This window comes from Lethenteron reissneri, chromosome 9, assembly GCF_015708825.2.
Source record: "Lethenteron reissneri isolate LAM-NWPU_2019-01 chromosome 9, ASM1570882v1, whole genome shotgun sequence".
In the NCBI taxonomy this organism is placed as follows: domain Eukaryota; kingdom Metazoa; phylum Chordata; class Hyperoartia; order Petromyzontiformes; family Petromyzontidae; genus Lethenteron; species Lethenteron reissneri.
This window is the reverse complement of record NC_083787.1, coordinates 6,068,690-6,085,657: the sequence shown is the minus strand read 5'-3', so window position 1 is coordinate 6,085,657 and position 16,968 is coordinate 6,068,690. Positions and strand designations below refer to the sequence as shown.

The 16,968-nt window shown below is 44.4% G+C and overlaps 1 protein-coding gene across 7 annotated transcripts in view; it reads left to right on the top strand.

Annotated features, from left to right (window-relative positions):
* Window positions 1-16,968, top strand: part of SMPD3 (sphingomyelin phosphodiesterase 3) — a 99,154-nt gene that overhangs the window by 31,455 nt on the left and 50,731 nt on the right. For 2 of the 7 annotated variants that reach the window (XM_061548773.1, XM_061548767.1), the window contains exon 1: window positions 13,302-13,459. The exons of the other annotated variants lie outside the window; for them this stretch is intronic. The gene's annotated coding sequence lies outside the window, so the exon portion shown is untranslated. Of the gene's footprint in view, window positions 1-13,301; window positions 13,460-16,968 lie in introns of those variants that run through there. 7 annotated transcript variants of the gene reach the window in all.

Genomic DNA, 16,968 nt, shown 5'->3' with positions numbered 1-16,968 from the left:
TTTTACGCGCATCTGAACCGCTTTGTGGCATCGTCAGCTCCCTGCTTCAATGCTCAAGAGTGAGGAGGAGAGTGAAAGCATACACAGATGAACATTTTCAACCGATACGTCTTTAAAAAAAAAAGAACATAAACTGGTTGTTAAGGTCTGTGGAGAGCTTGTGGGGTCAATTGCATCAGATCGTAACGATAGACGAACATATCCAATGATTCCTGCTAATTGCGGTTGCTTAAACTTTAATTGCAGCCGTAAAAAGTAATGGCGACAACATGCAGACGTACATCGACACACACAAAGCTCAACACGTGTGTCAATCGCGCACTGTGGCTTCAGAAAGGAAAAACATAAAATAGCTCTTCTTTTTCTTACTCGTATATACGGCAATGCATTCTGTATGTGAGGGTGGAGCGGTGGGGTGGTTAGGGCATTGCACTATGATCTCAGAAACCCTGAGTTCGATTCCTGGCCACGACTAAATTAAGTGATGAGTGCTACCTGAACTGGTCCTAGGACCTACCCTTCATCAACCCGCAGTGACAAGCTTGGTGAAGTTTGGTGAGCAAAGCACCACAACGAAAAGACACGATGAGTTGTTCATCCGACAGTGGATTCACTTGGCATATAATGTTAATATTTAGTTAATATTAACATATCTTATTTTCACAACTACAATTAACACGGTTGATTACGTGCGGTGCGAAGGAAGTCAACATACGTACATATTAAATACATCCAGTCCAGTTACTTATCAATACATTGCATCGCATTTATAATTCATACGAATGCGAAAGAAAAATATAGGTTTTAAAAAATATAAATAATTACGGCTTATAGAAATCAATAATTCAGTATTTTAGTGTATAGTGTAATATTGCATCTACAACATTTTATTTGATAATGACGGTAATTAAGTGAGAGAGAAGATTTACAGCTATGGCACGAGCACTGCCAGGAAATTTTACTGCAAATTCATCAAGGCACGGCGCCTTGGTTTGCTCGTGGGCCCCATAGCATCCAATGTCGCTTTTGGGCCACCACCCAAAGTTCACTCTTAGCGGCGCGTCACCGTTACGGTGCCACCCCACACAGCGGCTCTGCTGCCCCGCACAACATACGTGATGAGGTGGCCTCGGACCTAAGTGGCGTGCAATTGCTCTCTATTAACACCGCACCTCCGATTAGCACGGTTGGCGACGTACGGCGCGAAAGAAGTTCAACATACATGCGTGCGTCTACGGTGTGTGCGAGGAGATAGTTCGTGTGAAGAGTGCGTGTCATAACAAAGGCAATGACAATGCAAAACACTGTACCACATGCATACAATGGGAGTCAATGCGAGACAACGCGTTTCATGTGTTTGCTCTCATACGATCTCAGATAAGTTATGATGAGTTCAGCCAGGCCATTGCTGAGTTGGGTGGGTTTTTTTTTCCATGAGCGGCAGGTGTTGATGGCAAGTCCCGTGAACCTTTTGCCACATCGGCACCCCTGTGTTGTACTATTGCAATGCCCGTCCGGGCGAATTTTTTGACACATGTGTGACGTTCTAAGTAACGCTGCGAGGGTAAGTCGAGTGATCAGTGTACGCAGCATTCAACCAGTTTGCATAGAATTGGCGGCTCAATTTGTATGCAGCTGCACAAATTAAGATTTTGCATTCATTTTTAAATAGAGATTCTTTCATCGAGATGAATGGGAAATGCATTTATTGTTCACAATCAAATGAAAGCCCATTGTAAAAGCATGTCGCTTTTTCGTGGGAGATCTGTTCGTAGATTTCCGATACGTATGCTCCACTCAGAGGCCAGACCCCTTTTTCCAGTGAAATGTTGGGATAAAGTGCAAGCTGAGAAATACAATATACAAAAAAAGTAACAAAAGGCGGTTTAATAATAAGTTGTTGCTATTTGAGCACGCGTGTCTAAAACAGGCGATATGAATTTCACGGCAAGATAGGATCAGCGATGCAGAAGACCAGTAGAGGACATGGCAGCTGCTACACAATATCTGCTGTAATATACAGTGTCTGCTGTATAGCATCTGTGGGACCTGGCAGAAGGTGGTGACATCAAAGTCCTTGCCCATAACGATTACATCTTGATCCAGTTTACTTAAACAGCATGAAAGAAAATGCCTATGAAAATGTGATAAATATTCGTGGAAATTTCACTTATTTAAATCATGTAAAAAAAAAGAACACGTACATTGTAAATTGTGCTTCTGGGTCAGGGGTCGGCAAACCAAGATAACAAGAAGAGCCAAGCAATTTTTTATCGAATTCGGTATTTTTTAAAAAACCCAAGTATTTCAAGATCCGCAATGCACGTGGGGAATCCGAGAAGGCGATCCTTAATAAACGACGTCACGAGGCAGCAGCCCTGAAAGAGCCTCCGCACACAGCCAGCTCCAGAGCCGCAGGTCGCCGACTCCTGTTGGAGGTTAACGCGGACATAGAAGACACCGGCTTCAGGCTTGCTTCTCCTTGCCGGCTTCTCCAAACGGGCCGTTTCCCACAAAGGCGCCTTTGTATTAGGGAAGAGACAATGGCCTTCTTTGTCCCGCTGGCCGATATTAATAGCGGTGGCCAGTCATTGTGATGAAAAGCAGTTGAACTTCTGTGAGGCCAAGACGGGGTAAATTCTGATCAAGAGGCTCAATTTTATTTGATGAAAATGTTGGGGGGGGGGGGGGGGTTCAATTAAAATCTTTAAATTATCAATTACCTAACAGATGTATGTAGTTTATGTTGAAATGATTTCGCACCGTACGAAGCCAACCATGCGAATCGAAGGTGCAAGATGGAAGCAAGCAACACCCCACGTGTTATGATTTTAGAAATTTTGTAAATACATCTCTCAACATATGCCATTCACCATACTCAACTATACGCGTGAATCAATCAAAAATGGTGTGGGTATATAATCTTTCACGAAAGTCAGAAAATTAACTCCACTTTCTAAATTGCTCATGCTGCCCCAAAGTCAGAAAATGAACTCCACTTTCTAAACTGCTAATGTTGCCCCATTAAACATCTTTATTTGAAGTTGGCAAAATAAAATGACAGCTCGTTTTTTTAATTATTATTTTTTTCTTCGCAAGAGCCGGTCCATTTGTCTGCTTGGCAGGCAATGAGAGGGCATTAAGACATGTGTAAATATAGCGGCTTCAGCCATCCGTCGTCATGGAAACACTGGTGTGTTGATCACCTGGCAAGGCAAAAAGCTCAGAGCCGACTGGCACTGCTCTTTTGACGCTCGATCAATAAAAAAATGAAAGGAAATCCACACCTTAATTTCAAACCAAGGGGAGCAGGTTTAATTCACCCGTGTTCATTGTTTAGCATTGAAAGACTTAATTAGGCTTCAGAATATATATGTCAACGCTGAATGCGATGATGGTGGAATCTAAAGGGTAGGGATTAGTAGAAATGAAGTGAAATGTGTTTTTGTATTCCTGTTCCAGACATACTGATTTCTACGTTTTAAAACAACACAGCAGTTTGAACTTACACGCGTACGCTTGTGCATGCCGAATATATTTATTAAATCCTTTATATTAAGTTCACTTGCTTTCTTGCTTGCGCGCTTACGAACGTGCAAATCTTTAGGTCGTTTTTTAACCCACTTCCCGTGATCCAATCGAGCTGACATTTTGCACACAGACTCGTTGTGCGTTAAAATTTATTTTCGTGAAAATTTTTTTCCAAAATTTTCCACTTTTTAGGATTTTTTTTTTCATATTTCATTTAAAATACCAATGTGATAAAAATGAAACTCTTACTCAAGAAAAACAGAAATGAATAATAAAATAAAACCGATGCCACGCATATAAAGGATGTATAGTGAAAAACTTTGTTTTTTTTTTAAACGGCCTTGCGTCAATCCACTGCTGAATGAAAGCCACCCTACACCAGGTCGTCGTGGGGGTTGTTGACCATGCTTCTTCCGCACGCTCGTCAGGGCGAGTCGGTGAATGGGGGCTGGGGAGCAAGACTCGTGTGGATATTCATTCGCCACTGATGTTAGCCACTGCCAGGAATTGAACTCAGGTCCTCGTATTCATAGTGCAAGTCTGTCAACCACCGCTTCACGATTCCACGTTGTATAAATGTACTTGAAAATTATCAACCATAGCTAAACTGAACACCTTAATCATCCTAATCATTCACCTTTTCAGTGAGAAAGATGGTTTTTTTACATTGATGGGCAATTCAAATACAGTAATGAACATTACATAAGCACATTTAACGAGTAGAGTAATTACTCGTGTGCACCCCAATCGATATTGTATCCTGAACAGGCAAGTACATTATGACAATTGCCACAATTTATGTGTGGTGCGGTGTGTAAACATCGCCACTAGGTGTTCGTTAACAGCACTTGCCCCAACAGTCTGTTAAGACTATACAGGGATCTTTGTATTTGTCTTTATATAAAAAAGAGGCTCACTAACTGGACCAGATTGCACGGTTTGGCCCCATCCCCATTATCGCACACAAGTCAAGTGCACATTAATAATAGTAATGGTGCACCCATAGCCACCACTCGTGTAAAAAACTGGTGCATTCTGGTACAATTTAGAGCTGCTTTTTGGGGTCAAACTGAGTGCTCATTCAAAGTACCGTATCTACCATGACAGAGAAAAAAAAACAATGTTGGACTTGGTAGCACAAGAGTTGTGTAAACATTCTTCCAATGAGCATACTTTTTTTGTTGTTGATATAAATGGATGTTTTTTTATTATTCAAATTTTCACGTTTTAGTAAACAACCGCTTCAAATCGAGGGCAGCTGCCATGCTGTACGGGTTATCATTTTACTTTGGAAATACAACGGGCATGTATATAACTCTTTGTTCATCGTCATGCTGTATATACAACTCACTACATATGTGCATGCTATGTTATTGGTCTTGTATAAACGAGCCATTGTATAGTCGACGTGTAAACACTGAGCCCAGAGACGTCTTAGCTTATCAAATGCATGATGAAAAGATTAATGAGCTAATGATGACGTCACCCTGCTGCTGCTCTATATAAGAACGGGAGACACAGCAGAGCCTCACCATTCTGGCGAATTGCCCGATGATGCTGGATGCAATTACCAGCGAAACGTCGTACTACTCAAATTGTAAATGTTGTGGTTTCACGCTTCAACACACCGGTGGGCTAAAGCAGTGAACAATTTGTTTTTTGTCAACGTGACACTTTTTTTCTGATTGGCCGTGTCGGGTGGTGGAGGGTTACGACACATTTATAAATAACGCGATCTAAACCCAAAAACGTTGATTATGAAGATTATGTATAACACTTGGGGTAGGGGCAGCAGTGGCAACAGTTATTAGCACACTGCATTGTGAAGCTGGTGAAATAGGTTCGATTTCTGACCAAGTCTAACATTAGTGATGAGTGATATTTAAACTGGCTCTGGAAACCCACCCTCCCCGAAATAATACCAACCCACACTTACCAGCGTGCTGAATTATGGTCACAACCCCCAATACCAACATGGAATCGGAAGGCCGTTATACAGAAGTGGATGTACAAAAGCTACAAATGACGTATACATTATTCCGTGTTTATTGTAAATACATTTCCAATTTTAATCTGTGACATCAGCAAACACAGATATATTTTTTAAATGAAAAATCTCACATGGTTTTTGAATTACAATTGCCTTGGTATTCCTTTGCATTGATGTTGAATAGGGGTGTATGGATGCATGTATGAATATATTCATATTGGTTATTAAGACTTGCATTACATGCATCGAATCGCGTGTGTAAGAATCAATGTTTTTTTAATGAATGCAAGGTAGAAGCCTAAATCACATGCTTATAGAACATGTAGGCTAACGCAGTGAACGAAAATGTACACATAAGAAAGAAAATAATACAAACGGCATGGTAAAAAAAGAGTAAAAAAAACAATTCACCTTTGAATCGAATTGTGGCCCTGATTTGTGATAATTCATCAAATCAATAATGGGGGCAGAATGGATGCATTGTTACACCCCTATTGAGGTGTGATCGAAGCCACTAAATTAGCACAAACGCTTAGGATCCAACGATCCAGCATTGCCTATGCATATGTGACACGAGTAAGAATGATTACACTACGTTACACGATTTTTGTTCCTGGGTAGTAAGTGCTATTTTCTAATTGATTATGCCTCAAAAGTACAGAAAATGGCTATTATTACACACAAACTTTGCTGTTGTGACCAGGACTTAATGTAAAGGAATGACACATGCAAACCACGTTTTCTCATTGAAAATAGGTAAATTAAAAAATATCACTGTCCTGGTAACAAAAGAAAAGTTTGTTTGGAATAATAGCCATTTTCTGTGCTTTTGAGGCATAAGCAATTGGAAAATAGCACTTACTACCCAGGATTAAAAAAGCTGCTTTACACAGTATTATTATTGGTGTGGGACAAACCGATTATTTAAATGTGAGAGTACTCTGTTTACATATTTATTCATAACTGTTGTCACTGAAATGCGAACTTTTCCATTACAATTTATACGTGCGCGGAATAAGATTTTAGCAATTTCCAGGAAATCTCCACTTGCAGGGAGCCCTATTTATAACAACCGACACTCGGGGAGAAGAGTTATGGTAAGAGAGGAGTGTTTCCATGGGAACGCAACAATCAGCTTAAAGAAAAATACGGCCGCACAAGATGTATCTATAAACTGTTTCCTGCATTGGTTGAGACGATGGGTAATTCGGCCTGTTCAGTACACACACGCGGGCGTTCAGTTATTTATCGTGTTGTTACATATTTCATGCCGCGGCCGTAACGGTTAGCCGCACTGGACTTGCAATCCAGAGGTCGTCGGCGCGATTCCATCTCCTGGCGTGGGAGTTGGAACAGAGGTGAGAGGTGGGGAGGGGGGGTTAAGAAACTCCCCCCCCCCTCCCCAACTCTCACCTCTGTCCACCTAGCTGCAGTGTAAATGGGTTCAAGGCGGTTAGTCGATCGGCAGATTGCGTGTGGTGGAATTAGAATGTGGATTTAACACGTAGACTTTTCGCGACCAATGTTATCTACGATGGAGGGGGGGAGTTTGGGTTATATTGCGTAAATATAAATGTGTCGTTAAACCCGCCACCACCCGACACAGCCAATTAGTAAGGTTTGTCACGTAAGCAAAACGTGCCAATTTGTCACTCGTTTTTTGTAAATGTTGTGGGTTCACTCTCCATCACACTGGTGTTCTTAACTAGTAGCTAAATGACATGTTTTGTTTTATGTGACAAACCTTACTAATGGGCCGTGTCGGGTGGTGGCGGGTTTAACGACACATTGATATTGACGCGATCTAACCCAAAGAATACCTCTTATAGAGTGTGGATATTCCCACCTCTGTCGGAATGTCTGGACAGTGTAGAAGAGTAGGCCAAATACCCTCTGGAGAAGTTCTCTGTACAGAGCTCACTCCAGTGGGAGGCTCTTCCGCCAGCGGTGGCGTGAGCGAGCAATTGCAGGGCTGCAACTTTGCCGTTACATATTTCGTACTTTTTGCACTAATATTGCATTGAGTGTTTCTGCAGATGTCCCTAAAGCCTATTTGGGGCAAGCACTTAAAGTTTAGATCTGCGTTATTATGACCGCTCTTAGCGGGGTTTTTTTGGCAATGAATGTGCTGTTTAAGCAGGGCGTTTATGAAATAATAAATCTGTTGATAAATACTTTTACACTGATATGTTTATAATTATGTTATTTCAGTCAGACGTCATTAAAACTAATTTGCTTTTGTAAACAAAAAATGCTTTAAGTTTCTCATAAAAAAATTTTTATCCGTTAACGCCATTAAAAGTCGCAACATTTTACACTACACGGGCGGACTGACAAAAAACACACACAAATAGTCACAACAAACCTCCACTGCTATGGCTTCCCACAAGTGGGGATTAGTAATCATGACAAATGGGCCACAGAGTAAACCAGTATAGTCTTCGATCCTTCAACGGAGGAGGAATGGCAACGTTGCACCAAACTTTCTCTCTTTCCTGAAGCCCTCTCGTGGCTGCCAGACCTCGACGTTCGCATTTCTCTCCTGAAACATATTGTTGCCATCGTACGCAAGAAATAAACTAGAATCATGACAAAAAGTGAGCTTCTCCATGCCCAGTTGAATAATAGAGTACTTGTGTCACCAGACCAGTGGTGGAAATTGAGAAGGGGCTGGTCACCCCGTGGTGCCCTTATAAAACTCAACGTTTAACCTACTCACGCCGGCTTGTGCCCGCCCTTACAGTCGGGCATATTTGCGGAATACACCACGCCGCCGTCGACCCTGGCCATTGACCGAGCAACCCAACGTTCCTACCAGCTCCCTCCGCAGGAATGTGTTCTTGAGGCCTTTCTCTTCCACAGCAAAGTGCATTCTTGCTGCGAGAGTCTCAGATAATAATAATAATAATTTACATTTTTAAGGCGCATTTCATGCAAGGATCCCAATGCGCCATGTATGGAAATCAGTAAATAAGACAGCGCCAGCGTAAACGACCAGAACTATGGGAGAAAAGCCCATTTCAAAAAGGTGAGTCTTCACAGCAGATTTAAATTACTCTAAAGTATCTGATTGTCTTATTAGGAGATGCAGCGCGTTCCATGGTCTCGGCGCTGCGCTGGCAAAGGTCCGATTCCCATCAGATGGGGGTTACTTTGTCTCATGGCATGACGCCAATAGTGCATTTGAAAATTATATGGGGGGGGGGGGGGGACCCATCAATCAACATGAAAAGAAAGTCATTCATGTGTGTAGCTTTCTGCAATGCTTCCCAACATGCATCTGTCCTCATAAGCCATATAAGGAGAGAACAACAATTTCACGTTTCAAGATGAACAATGAGATGATATCACGTGACGTCATCGCCACGGCCGGCATGGCGAATACTTTTAGCGCTGTGTTTTTGTTGTGTGTGTGTGTGTGTCAAGGTTTGGGCAGTTTTACCATTAATTTGGCCGCTATTCTATAGGTAAGTCTCCTGATAGCAACACAGTTTTATGCGAACATTTAGCTTACATTGGATAATCTTTACAATAATCATTCTCGGGCCTTCGTTACAGACGGAGAGAGGCTAATGCATAAACGCTTTCTACATCGGTTTGAAAGCATTAAAAAGAACGAACAGGCAACCTGTGGGCATCTATCGTGGTTCGGCGGGTGCTCATGAATCCCACACAGCACAGGGCCCAGCGGAAGCGGCCAGGACGCAGGGCACGAGGTACGAGGCGCTGCGCGTCTGATAGCCCAGTACTTATTCTCGCCGCTGGCTTTAGACTTATTCCTCACAATAAGGGGGCCATCCATCATACGTCTCCGAGCTGCCAATTATCGCTCTACTCGGAACTTGAGGGACACGAGGGGTTGTGGAAGGGAGTGCGAGGACATTGCCGAGGTGGGAAAGGGAGCCCTAAAGGAAAGGCCATTATGGGATTTCCGAGACGGTGATAGGTGCTGCTGCGGGCTGGGCAGAGTTCTGTACAATCGTGCGTGTAAAAGTGATGCGGTATAAGTATAACCCGTAAAAACAAAGTTTTTCACTCTAAATCCTTTATATGCGTGGCGGCTAGAGTCCTCTCGTCCTCTGGCTTGAGATGGCTGCCACCTATGGGTCAGATGATTGTCTGCCAGTATTAAGCAATTGGTAATTAAATATTTAATTTGTTTTCCATAAACAGTGGAAAATTTTGGAAAAAAAATTTCACGAACATTAATTGTCTCGCACAACGAGTCTGTGTGCAAAATGTCAGCTCGATTGGATCACGGGAAGTGGGTTAAAAAACGACCGAAAGATTTGCACGGTCCTAAGCAAGCAAGCAAGCGAACTTAATATAAAGGATTTTAAAAAGCAGTTGTCGGCGCGACGTGGAGATGAAATGCCGGGAAATCGTGGTGTACATGCATTGGCGAATTTTGCCACGAGGAATGGCGCCTCAAGGTCATAAATTCGAGGCTAAAGGGCACGGCACGAATTCCTCGGTGGATACCAAACGTTATGTCCTTGCGAATTTTTTTGGTAATGTTCACAGGAATAAGTGCGTCACGGCTGCCACTTTAACAATGATATAAACACCACCGCTCCTTTTAATATGAGAGCAGCATACAGGACGTTAATGAAGGTGGCGTTCATTACACAGCAGTTAGAACTTCACGGTGGAAATACTGGCAAATGTATGCGTTGTACAAATTATTAGGTGATACTGCTGCGTTGGCAGTGGCACCTGAAACATCAACTATTATATACGCTTCGTTTTTCAGGCAGTGTTATTGACAAATGCGTTGAGTTTATTTATTGATTCCATACACAGTTCACTTACGTTTGTTTTAAAGCCGAAAAGCTTCGGTGATCTTCAACAGCGCATGGCAGAAGTATTCGTGACAAACACAACCGGGGATATTTGGCAAACGGCTGGGGCTCTTCGAAAGCCCAAATGTGGCGCGTGCCGCAAATGCCGAATGGCAGAAGCGCGTGCGGAGGTGTAGAGAAGGGGCATGAAACTCGTCCGGTGACATCTTCATGTGACAAAGTGTGTGCAAAGTTCACGCTACGACGGTGCATTCACAGTTTCGCCGGCCTACCCGAAACCGCTGTCGAACACAAATTATTTTTCGCAATGTGATGATAACTTTTGTTGAACGCGCGCCCTGCGTTCGTGTGTGTCCTTTGTCGCCGTCGCATTCAACGCGCGCCATCGGTTTTGTTGTTGTTGTTTTTGTTTTAATGCCCAATGCTTTTTGGTGCAGCAGTTCGCCTCTGGGGGGGGAGGGGTGATTTGGCGACCTCATTTGAAGCACGGTCACAGATGCTCTGAGTGCTCGCAATCATTCACGCAGCGGGAATTGAACTCGCAAATTGCGGCTCACCTGTCAAACACGCCGCACATTGGGTCAGTGCTCGCAGTCGAGCAGGAACTGAAGGCGTGTGCGACTCGTCTCGTGCGCGGATGAGAGCCACGCACGCGTTCACGAGCCGACGCGTTGTCCTGAAGTCGCTGTCGTGGATTTGCAGGGTGCTGCCGATTCCGTTTGCACCGAGGAAGGTTTCTTGTCGCGTCGGCGTTTTCCCAACAGCGGTTGACAAGAACAACATAATAACCGCGACACGCCTGCTAACGGAGGCAGTTGTTTATGTCTTCATGCCGCTGGCCCTATTTTGTGTATTCTAGAAATGTGCCTGTAGACGATTTGGCAGCTTTATCGTTCACTTCGTTGAGTTATCGTTTGTGGCCAGGTCGCTTCTGAAAAAGAGCTCTGTATAGCTCAGTGGGCCTTACCTGGTAACATAAACATAAATAGTTTGAATAAGTAAAATATCTATTTTTGTTTCGGTGGCAGTTAGAGGCCAAATTTATTTATTTATACTTATGAACCGAATGGACCTTGTAAATTCCAGTAATGGAATGAGAACAAATTGTCTTCAAAATAAATATCTTTTATTAATAAACGCATGACATCCATGTAGATTTGAGTGCGTATTCGCATTCATGACTGTTGTCAATGTTACGCACTGAGGTTTTTTATTGGCTTATGTAGAAATGCGATATTTATGAAAACGTTAATTTTTTTCACACGACATACATACGTCCCCTGTCTGTCCAGGAGCAGTACCGGATTATCCCAGTAGCAAAAGTAGCTACATATGTAGTAGCTACAACACGTGTGTAGTAGCTACAACACGTGTGTAGTAGCTACAACACGTGTGTAGTAGCTACAACACGTGTGTAGTAGCTACAACACGTGTGTAGTAGCTACAACACGTGTGTAGTAGCTACAACACGTGTGTAGTAGCTACAACACGTGTGTAGTAGCTAAATATGCTACGGGCCCCTCATTTTCAAGGGCCCCGCGCTAAATACTTTCAAGCTATCAATTCCGGTTCAGTGATTCTGCACTTGCTCTATTACTGTAGTACTATACCGCCTTCAACTTTTATGAACGACTGAGTTTTAAGGTTAACGATGTGTCGTATTATCTGGCTGTATAGCAAATGCAAAAAAATACAATAACTTTACTATGCCAGTTAAACATTTGTGTTTTAATATTTATTTGTTTTTAATTTAGGGCCCCTTTATAACATATGCTACAGGCCCCACACTAGCTTAATCCGGCACTGCCCAGGAGTAGTACGGGTATTCAACATTCAATCGATCGGCACGTCGCGTGTGTTGAAGTAGATTGTGGGTACTCCCAACTCTTCGAAGACATCTGGCCAGTGTGAAAGAGTAGACCAACTAGTCTCTGTTAGACATAATACACTTTTTTTTTTCTAATTAGATTGCGTAAATATTAATGTGTCGTTAAACCCACCATCACCCGACATGGCCAATTAGTAAGGTTTGTCACGTAAACATAACGTACCAATTAGTTTAGACTTCAGCACACCGGTGTGTTGGAGAGTAAACGCACAACGTTTACAATTCGAGTCCGACGTTTCGCTGGTGATTACAACCAGCCTCGTCAGCCGATAGCCAACGAGAGAGAGCTGCTTCTAATCGATGCCCTTCTGCCAGCAGTTGCATGAGCAAACAATGGCAGGGCTTCACCTTTACAATGTGTTCACTAAAATACGTACAAACGTACGCACACACCGATATATATACAATGCATGTCATCAATTCTGGAAATTAACCCACAATTTAAGATCGCAGATAAACGCGGACGCTTGTGCCATATTTTCAGACAATATATCCACAGAGTGGGAGGGGGGAGTGGCAGATCCGACAACATCTGTCACACAGAAGACACCCAGGGGAGTCACAGTCACACACGCGCACACGCAGTCACAAAGACAAAGTTCCCCCGTATAGCCTTGAACAGACTAAAAGGGCAAGTGCTGTTAGCCAGCACCTATGAAGGCCGAAACGGCACACGAGGGGGTAGGTGGCCAACACCACGCCCGACCGCCTTTGTCTCCCCAGTGGTGATGTTTACACACCGCACCAGGTACTCGCTTGAGGCTGAGTCGACCTAGGGGAGGCCCAGGACCGGTTCAGATAATCGTCACCGGTTCGTAGCGCAGCGCGCTAATCGTCACACTACCGCTCCCCACAGTGGCACACACGGGCACGCAGCCTGGGGGTGGAGGGGTGGACACCACTGGCTGAACTCAACACGATGTGATCAGCGCGCACAGAGCAACGCGGGGAAGGGCCGTGGGCGCGCGTGATTATTTCCCGGCTGCTGGCTGAAGCCCGTCGCGGGGTGGGGAGTGGTCAGTGCCTCCGTAACAGAATTGATTCTTGTGTTCAGCGTCTCCCCCCTCTGCTGCTGCTGCTGCTGCTACCACTACCATACCCGCCGCCTCCCCATCCCCAACACCACCACCACCACCAACCCCGCTGGGTGCCACGATCAGCCCGCACGCCCGCACGCACGCTCTCATTCGCGACCGTGTGCGGCCGTGAGCTCTAACCACCTCCGTCCAGCACTTGCGCTCGCACAAGGTACGACTACGACGAGGATTGTGATGATGGTGGCGATGACGATGTGCTTCGGTGTCAGCACCGTCGTACGCCGAGTGCGAAGCTGCTCGTCCGCGGTGAACTGCGTGCGCACAATGCGACGTGTGCCCATTGATTGCGCGGTGGCGCCGATGTGATTTTGCACGGTTTCTGAATGGGTGCCTCTTTGTTAAATGCGGTATATATATATACACACACACGTAACGTTTGATGTGTAAACACGCCTGAAGACGTGTAAAGGATGCGTAAAGGTTGTGATTTGTTCGTTTGCTGAAACGTGCGTCTGTTTTACATCGCACGTTCTGTGTGCGTCCACTTGCACATTTGTTTAGTCGAAGCCAGAGACCGCTTGGGGTAGTTGGGGCACGGCGTGCTAATGCCACGGCGAAATCTGGGGAATTTGGCACGACCACGAAACTTACACCAGGCTGATCCGCAGCATGTTGCGGCGAAACAAACCTGTTTGTGTCGAGCGAACGCAAGGGACATAATAATGGATCACTCTGAGCTTGGACACATTACTAGCAACGGTGGAACATAGTCCTGTTTGCGATGTGTTATGTCACCCTCATTTTAATATGGCACCGTAGATATTTCAGCCTTTGGTTTCGCCAAATATCTACGATCAACAAAAATACAACTTTGACGTCTGTGAAAAATTACTTTATAGCTCATCAGATTTCTCCAGTATAAATGCGTAATTATGATTCTAAAATTGCTGACTCACAGCTATTAAATTCACTTGCATGTATTTTTTTTGGGCTACAGTGATATTCCGAGTAAACACACTTTGGAAGGATTAAGTCACTGCATCGAATATACAACATGAGACAATGCTACAGGGCATGAGAGTGTAAATTGATAGCATTTTCCAGACAATCTAATTTCATGGTCGGGGGAAATCAGAAGTGCATTCGCCTCTGTGTCCTGTTGCCAGGCTGACAGACCGTTCTGGTATTGTCAGAAATGGATCGATGGTATGGTATGCTGGTGGTTTACCTTACACAGACGCAATTGAACAGGGAGTTAGGCTGGCTTAGTAAACGCTTCAGCTCTTGTATTCGGCAAACACAATCATACCATGATGCAGGACAGATTAGTCTCATTGTCTCCTGTTAAGGGATAGGAGGAGTACCCAGCTCCATATGGTGCAGTCACAAACATAGATCCTCTGTAAATGTAGAGACTGTTTGGCGCAAGTGTTGTTAGTGAGCACCTATTAATGTTGGCATGCTGCACAAAGAGGTTATGTGGTGAGCATCACGCTTGGCCAATCTTTGTCTCCATAGTGCTGATGTATTTTGCCAGACTGCACCAGGTGCTCATTCAAGGCTAAATCGACCTGTGCAAGGCCCAGGACTGGTTCAGATAACCACCACTAATGTATGTATGTATGTTGAACCTCTTTCCCAACGTACGTAGCCATCCGTGCTAAGCGCAGGTGCCGGAGAAAAGACAACAAACTAAACAAAACAAGCTGTTCTAAAGAAATTAGTTTCTAATCAAAATTTAAAAGTTCAAAGCTCCAGTGGCTTCGTAATTTCGGAAGGAAGAACGTTCTAGACGGCCGCAGAAGCGAATCTGAAAGCGCGCGATGATGCAGTGACCGTCTTTGTTCGATGGCCAGCCAAAAGCCACTGGCTGCGAGGATGACCGGAGTTCACGTGAAAGACTTGGCCAGGATTTGAACTTGGATCACAGGGGTTTGTACCAGGGTGCACTAAACACTACGGATCCCACTCCCCACAATAACACGCACACAATGAACTTGTGTGATACTCTGCACGCGTGAGAGAACATACTAGCTCGCGTAGATTAATGTTTAAATATTCAGATCCCACATGGTAGCCGCACAGTCTGCATGGGTGAGTGCTGCTGAGATGAGTGCACGTTGAAGGCAGTGCGACACGCGAGGGTTTTGCTGTGACTATCCACCGTCGTTGACTACTCAAAGTGAATTTACCTACAGGAAGCTCGGTCAAGGTTCAAATACTGTACATCTTTTCACAGCAAGGAAGTGAACCGAGGTCACAGTGATTATAGTGTAGTACACTCACCGCTGTGACACTGCTCCTGTTTAAGATTTTGTTGAAATGTGGGGGGGGGGGGGACATGATAGATATGGCTTGGGGAGACCTTCATCCAGCAGTGGAGTGAACACGTCTCGCGATGATGCTTTTTGTACATAAATACATGTTCCAGTGAGTGTGCACTTGAGAACCAAACACATGCAATGTGTATCGGCAAGGCACTGACTTTTCCTTTTAATTAAAATGCATCCTCTTACAACACCAGAAATGTGCATGTCTTCATGTATTGAATCTTGAGATGCAATTGCATATTTTTAAAAAATCGGACAGCCCTCTGTCATCCACTGCTGGATGAAGGCCTCCCCTTGCCATGTTTGTCAATGGGATTGAAACGAGAAGGTACACTTTTTTATTTTAGCAGATGAGACCCATTGAGCTATTTTTTTTTCTTTCAGAAGCGACCTGGCCACAAATGATAGCTTACCGAAGTGGCTGATTGTGTGGAAATTTATAGCAGCCAAATACTATGAACGCATGTTGCTAAGTGTGAAGAAAAACACCGGAGCACCCGGAGAAAAACCCACGTGACTACGGGGAGAACATCCAAACTACAACTATACAGCAGGCATCAACTATACAGCAGGCATCAGTGTCGGGATCGACCAGGCGGGGTCGTTAAGATCTCGCCACCGTGGCGCCCCATACTTCACCTTGCTGGCCAATGCGGGTTGGTGAAGGGGTCAGGTTAGCACTCGTTCAGATATCATTTATCAGCCACTAGTCTTGGCCGAACATTTCTACGTGTTTCTACGCATTTCTTCGCGTTACCAATTTTAATTGTGTTGCGTTTGTGTTTTGATGCACCTCTGTGTTGCCAGCATAGGGTTCAAACTCATGACCTGCTTTTAAGTCCAACAATACACTGACCTATTCTCGCGATAAGATATATTGCATACAGTCTACACACACGTGGGAAGGAATGGTGGTGCATTTGTTAGCTCACTGCGCTGTGAAACCCAGCCACCTGATTTTGATTCTGGAGCACAGCTTAAAATGAGTGGCAAGCGATGTATGAACCGGTCGAATGTCCACTCCCACCAGTTTTTATTGACCGATCCGGTCAAGTATGGTCTAACAACCTCCACAAATGACACGGCATGGGGGGAGGGATGCACTCGTGTAGTGGATTGACAATGGGGCTTTAAATTATGATAAATATATGCAAACAAAAACACTCAACATCTGTACGTACCTGCTTGGTGGTTATATATGGACACGTGAAATGAACGCTGGTCCCAGGGGCATACGTGCGTGAAACAATGTGCGGTGGCGCGCGTGCGACGCCTAAAGGTTACGTTCACAGCTATCATGCGGAGGCTTCAGGGGTCTACGGAATAAGAGTCACTTGCAGGGCAATGCTTGCGTCAGTGCCACTTAAAGAGACACCAGCCGCTCGCACCA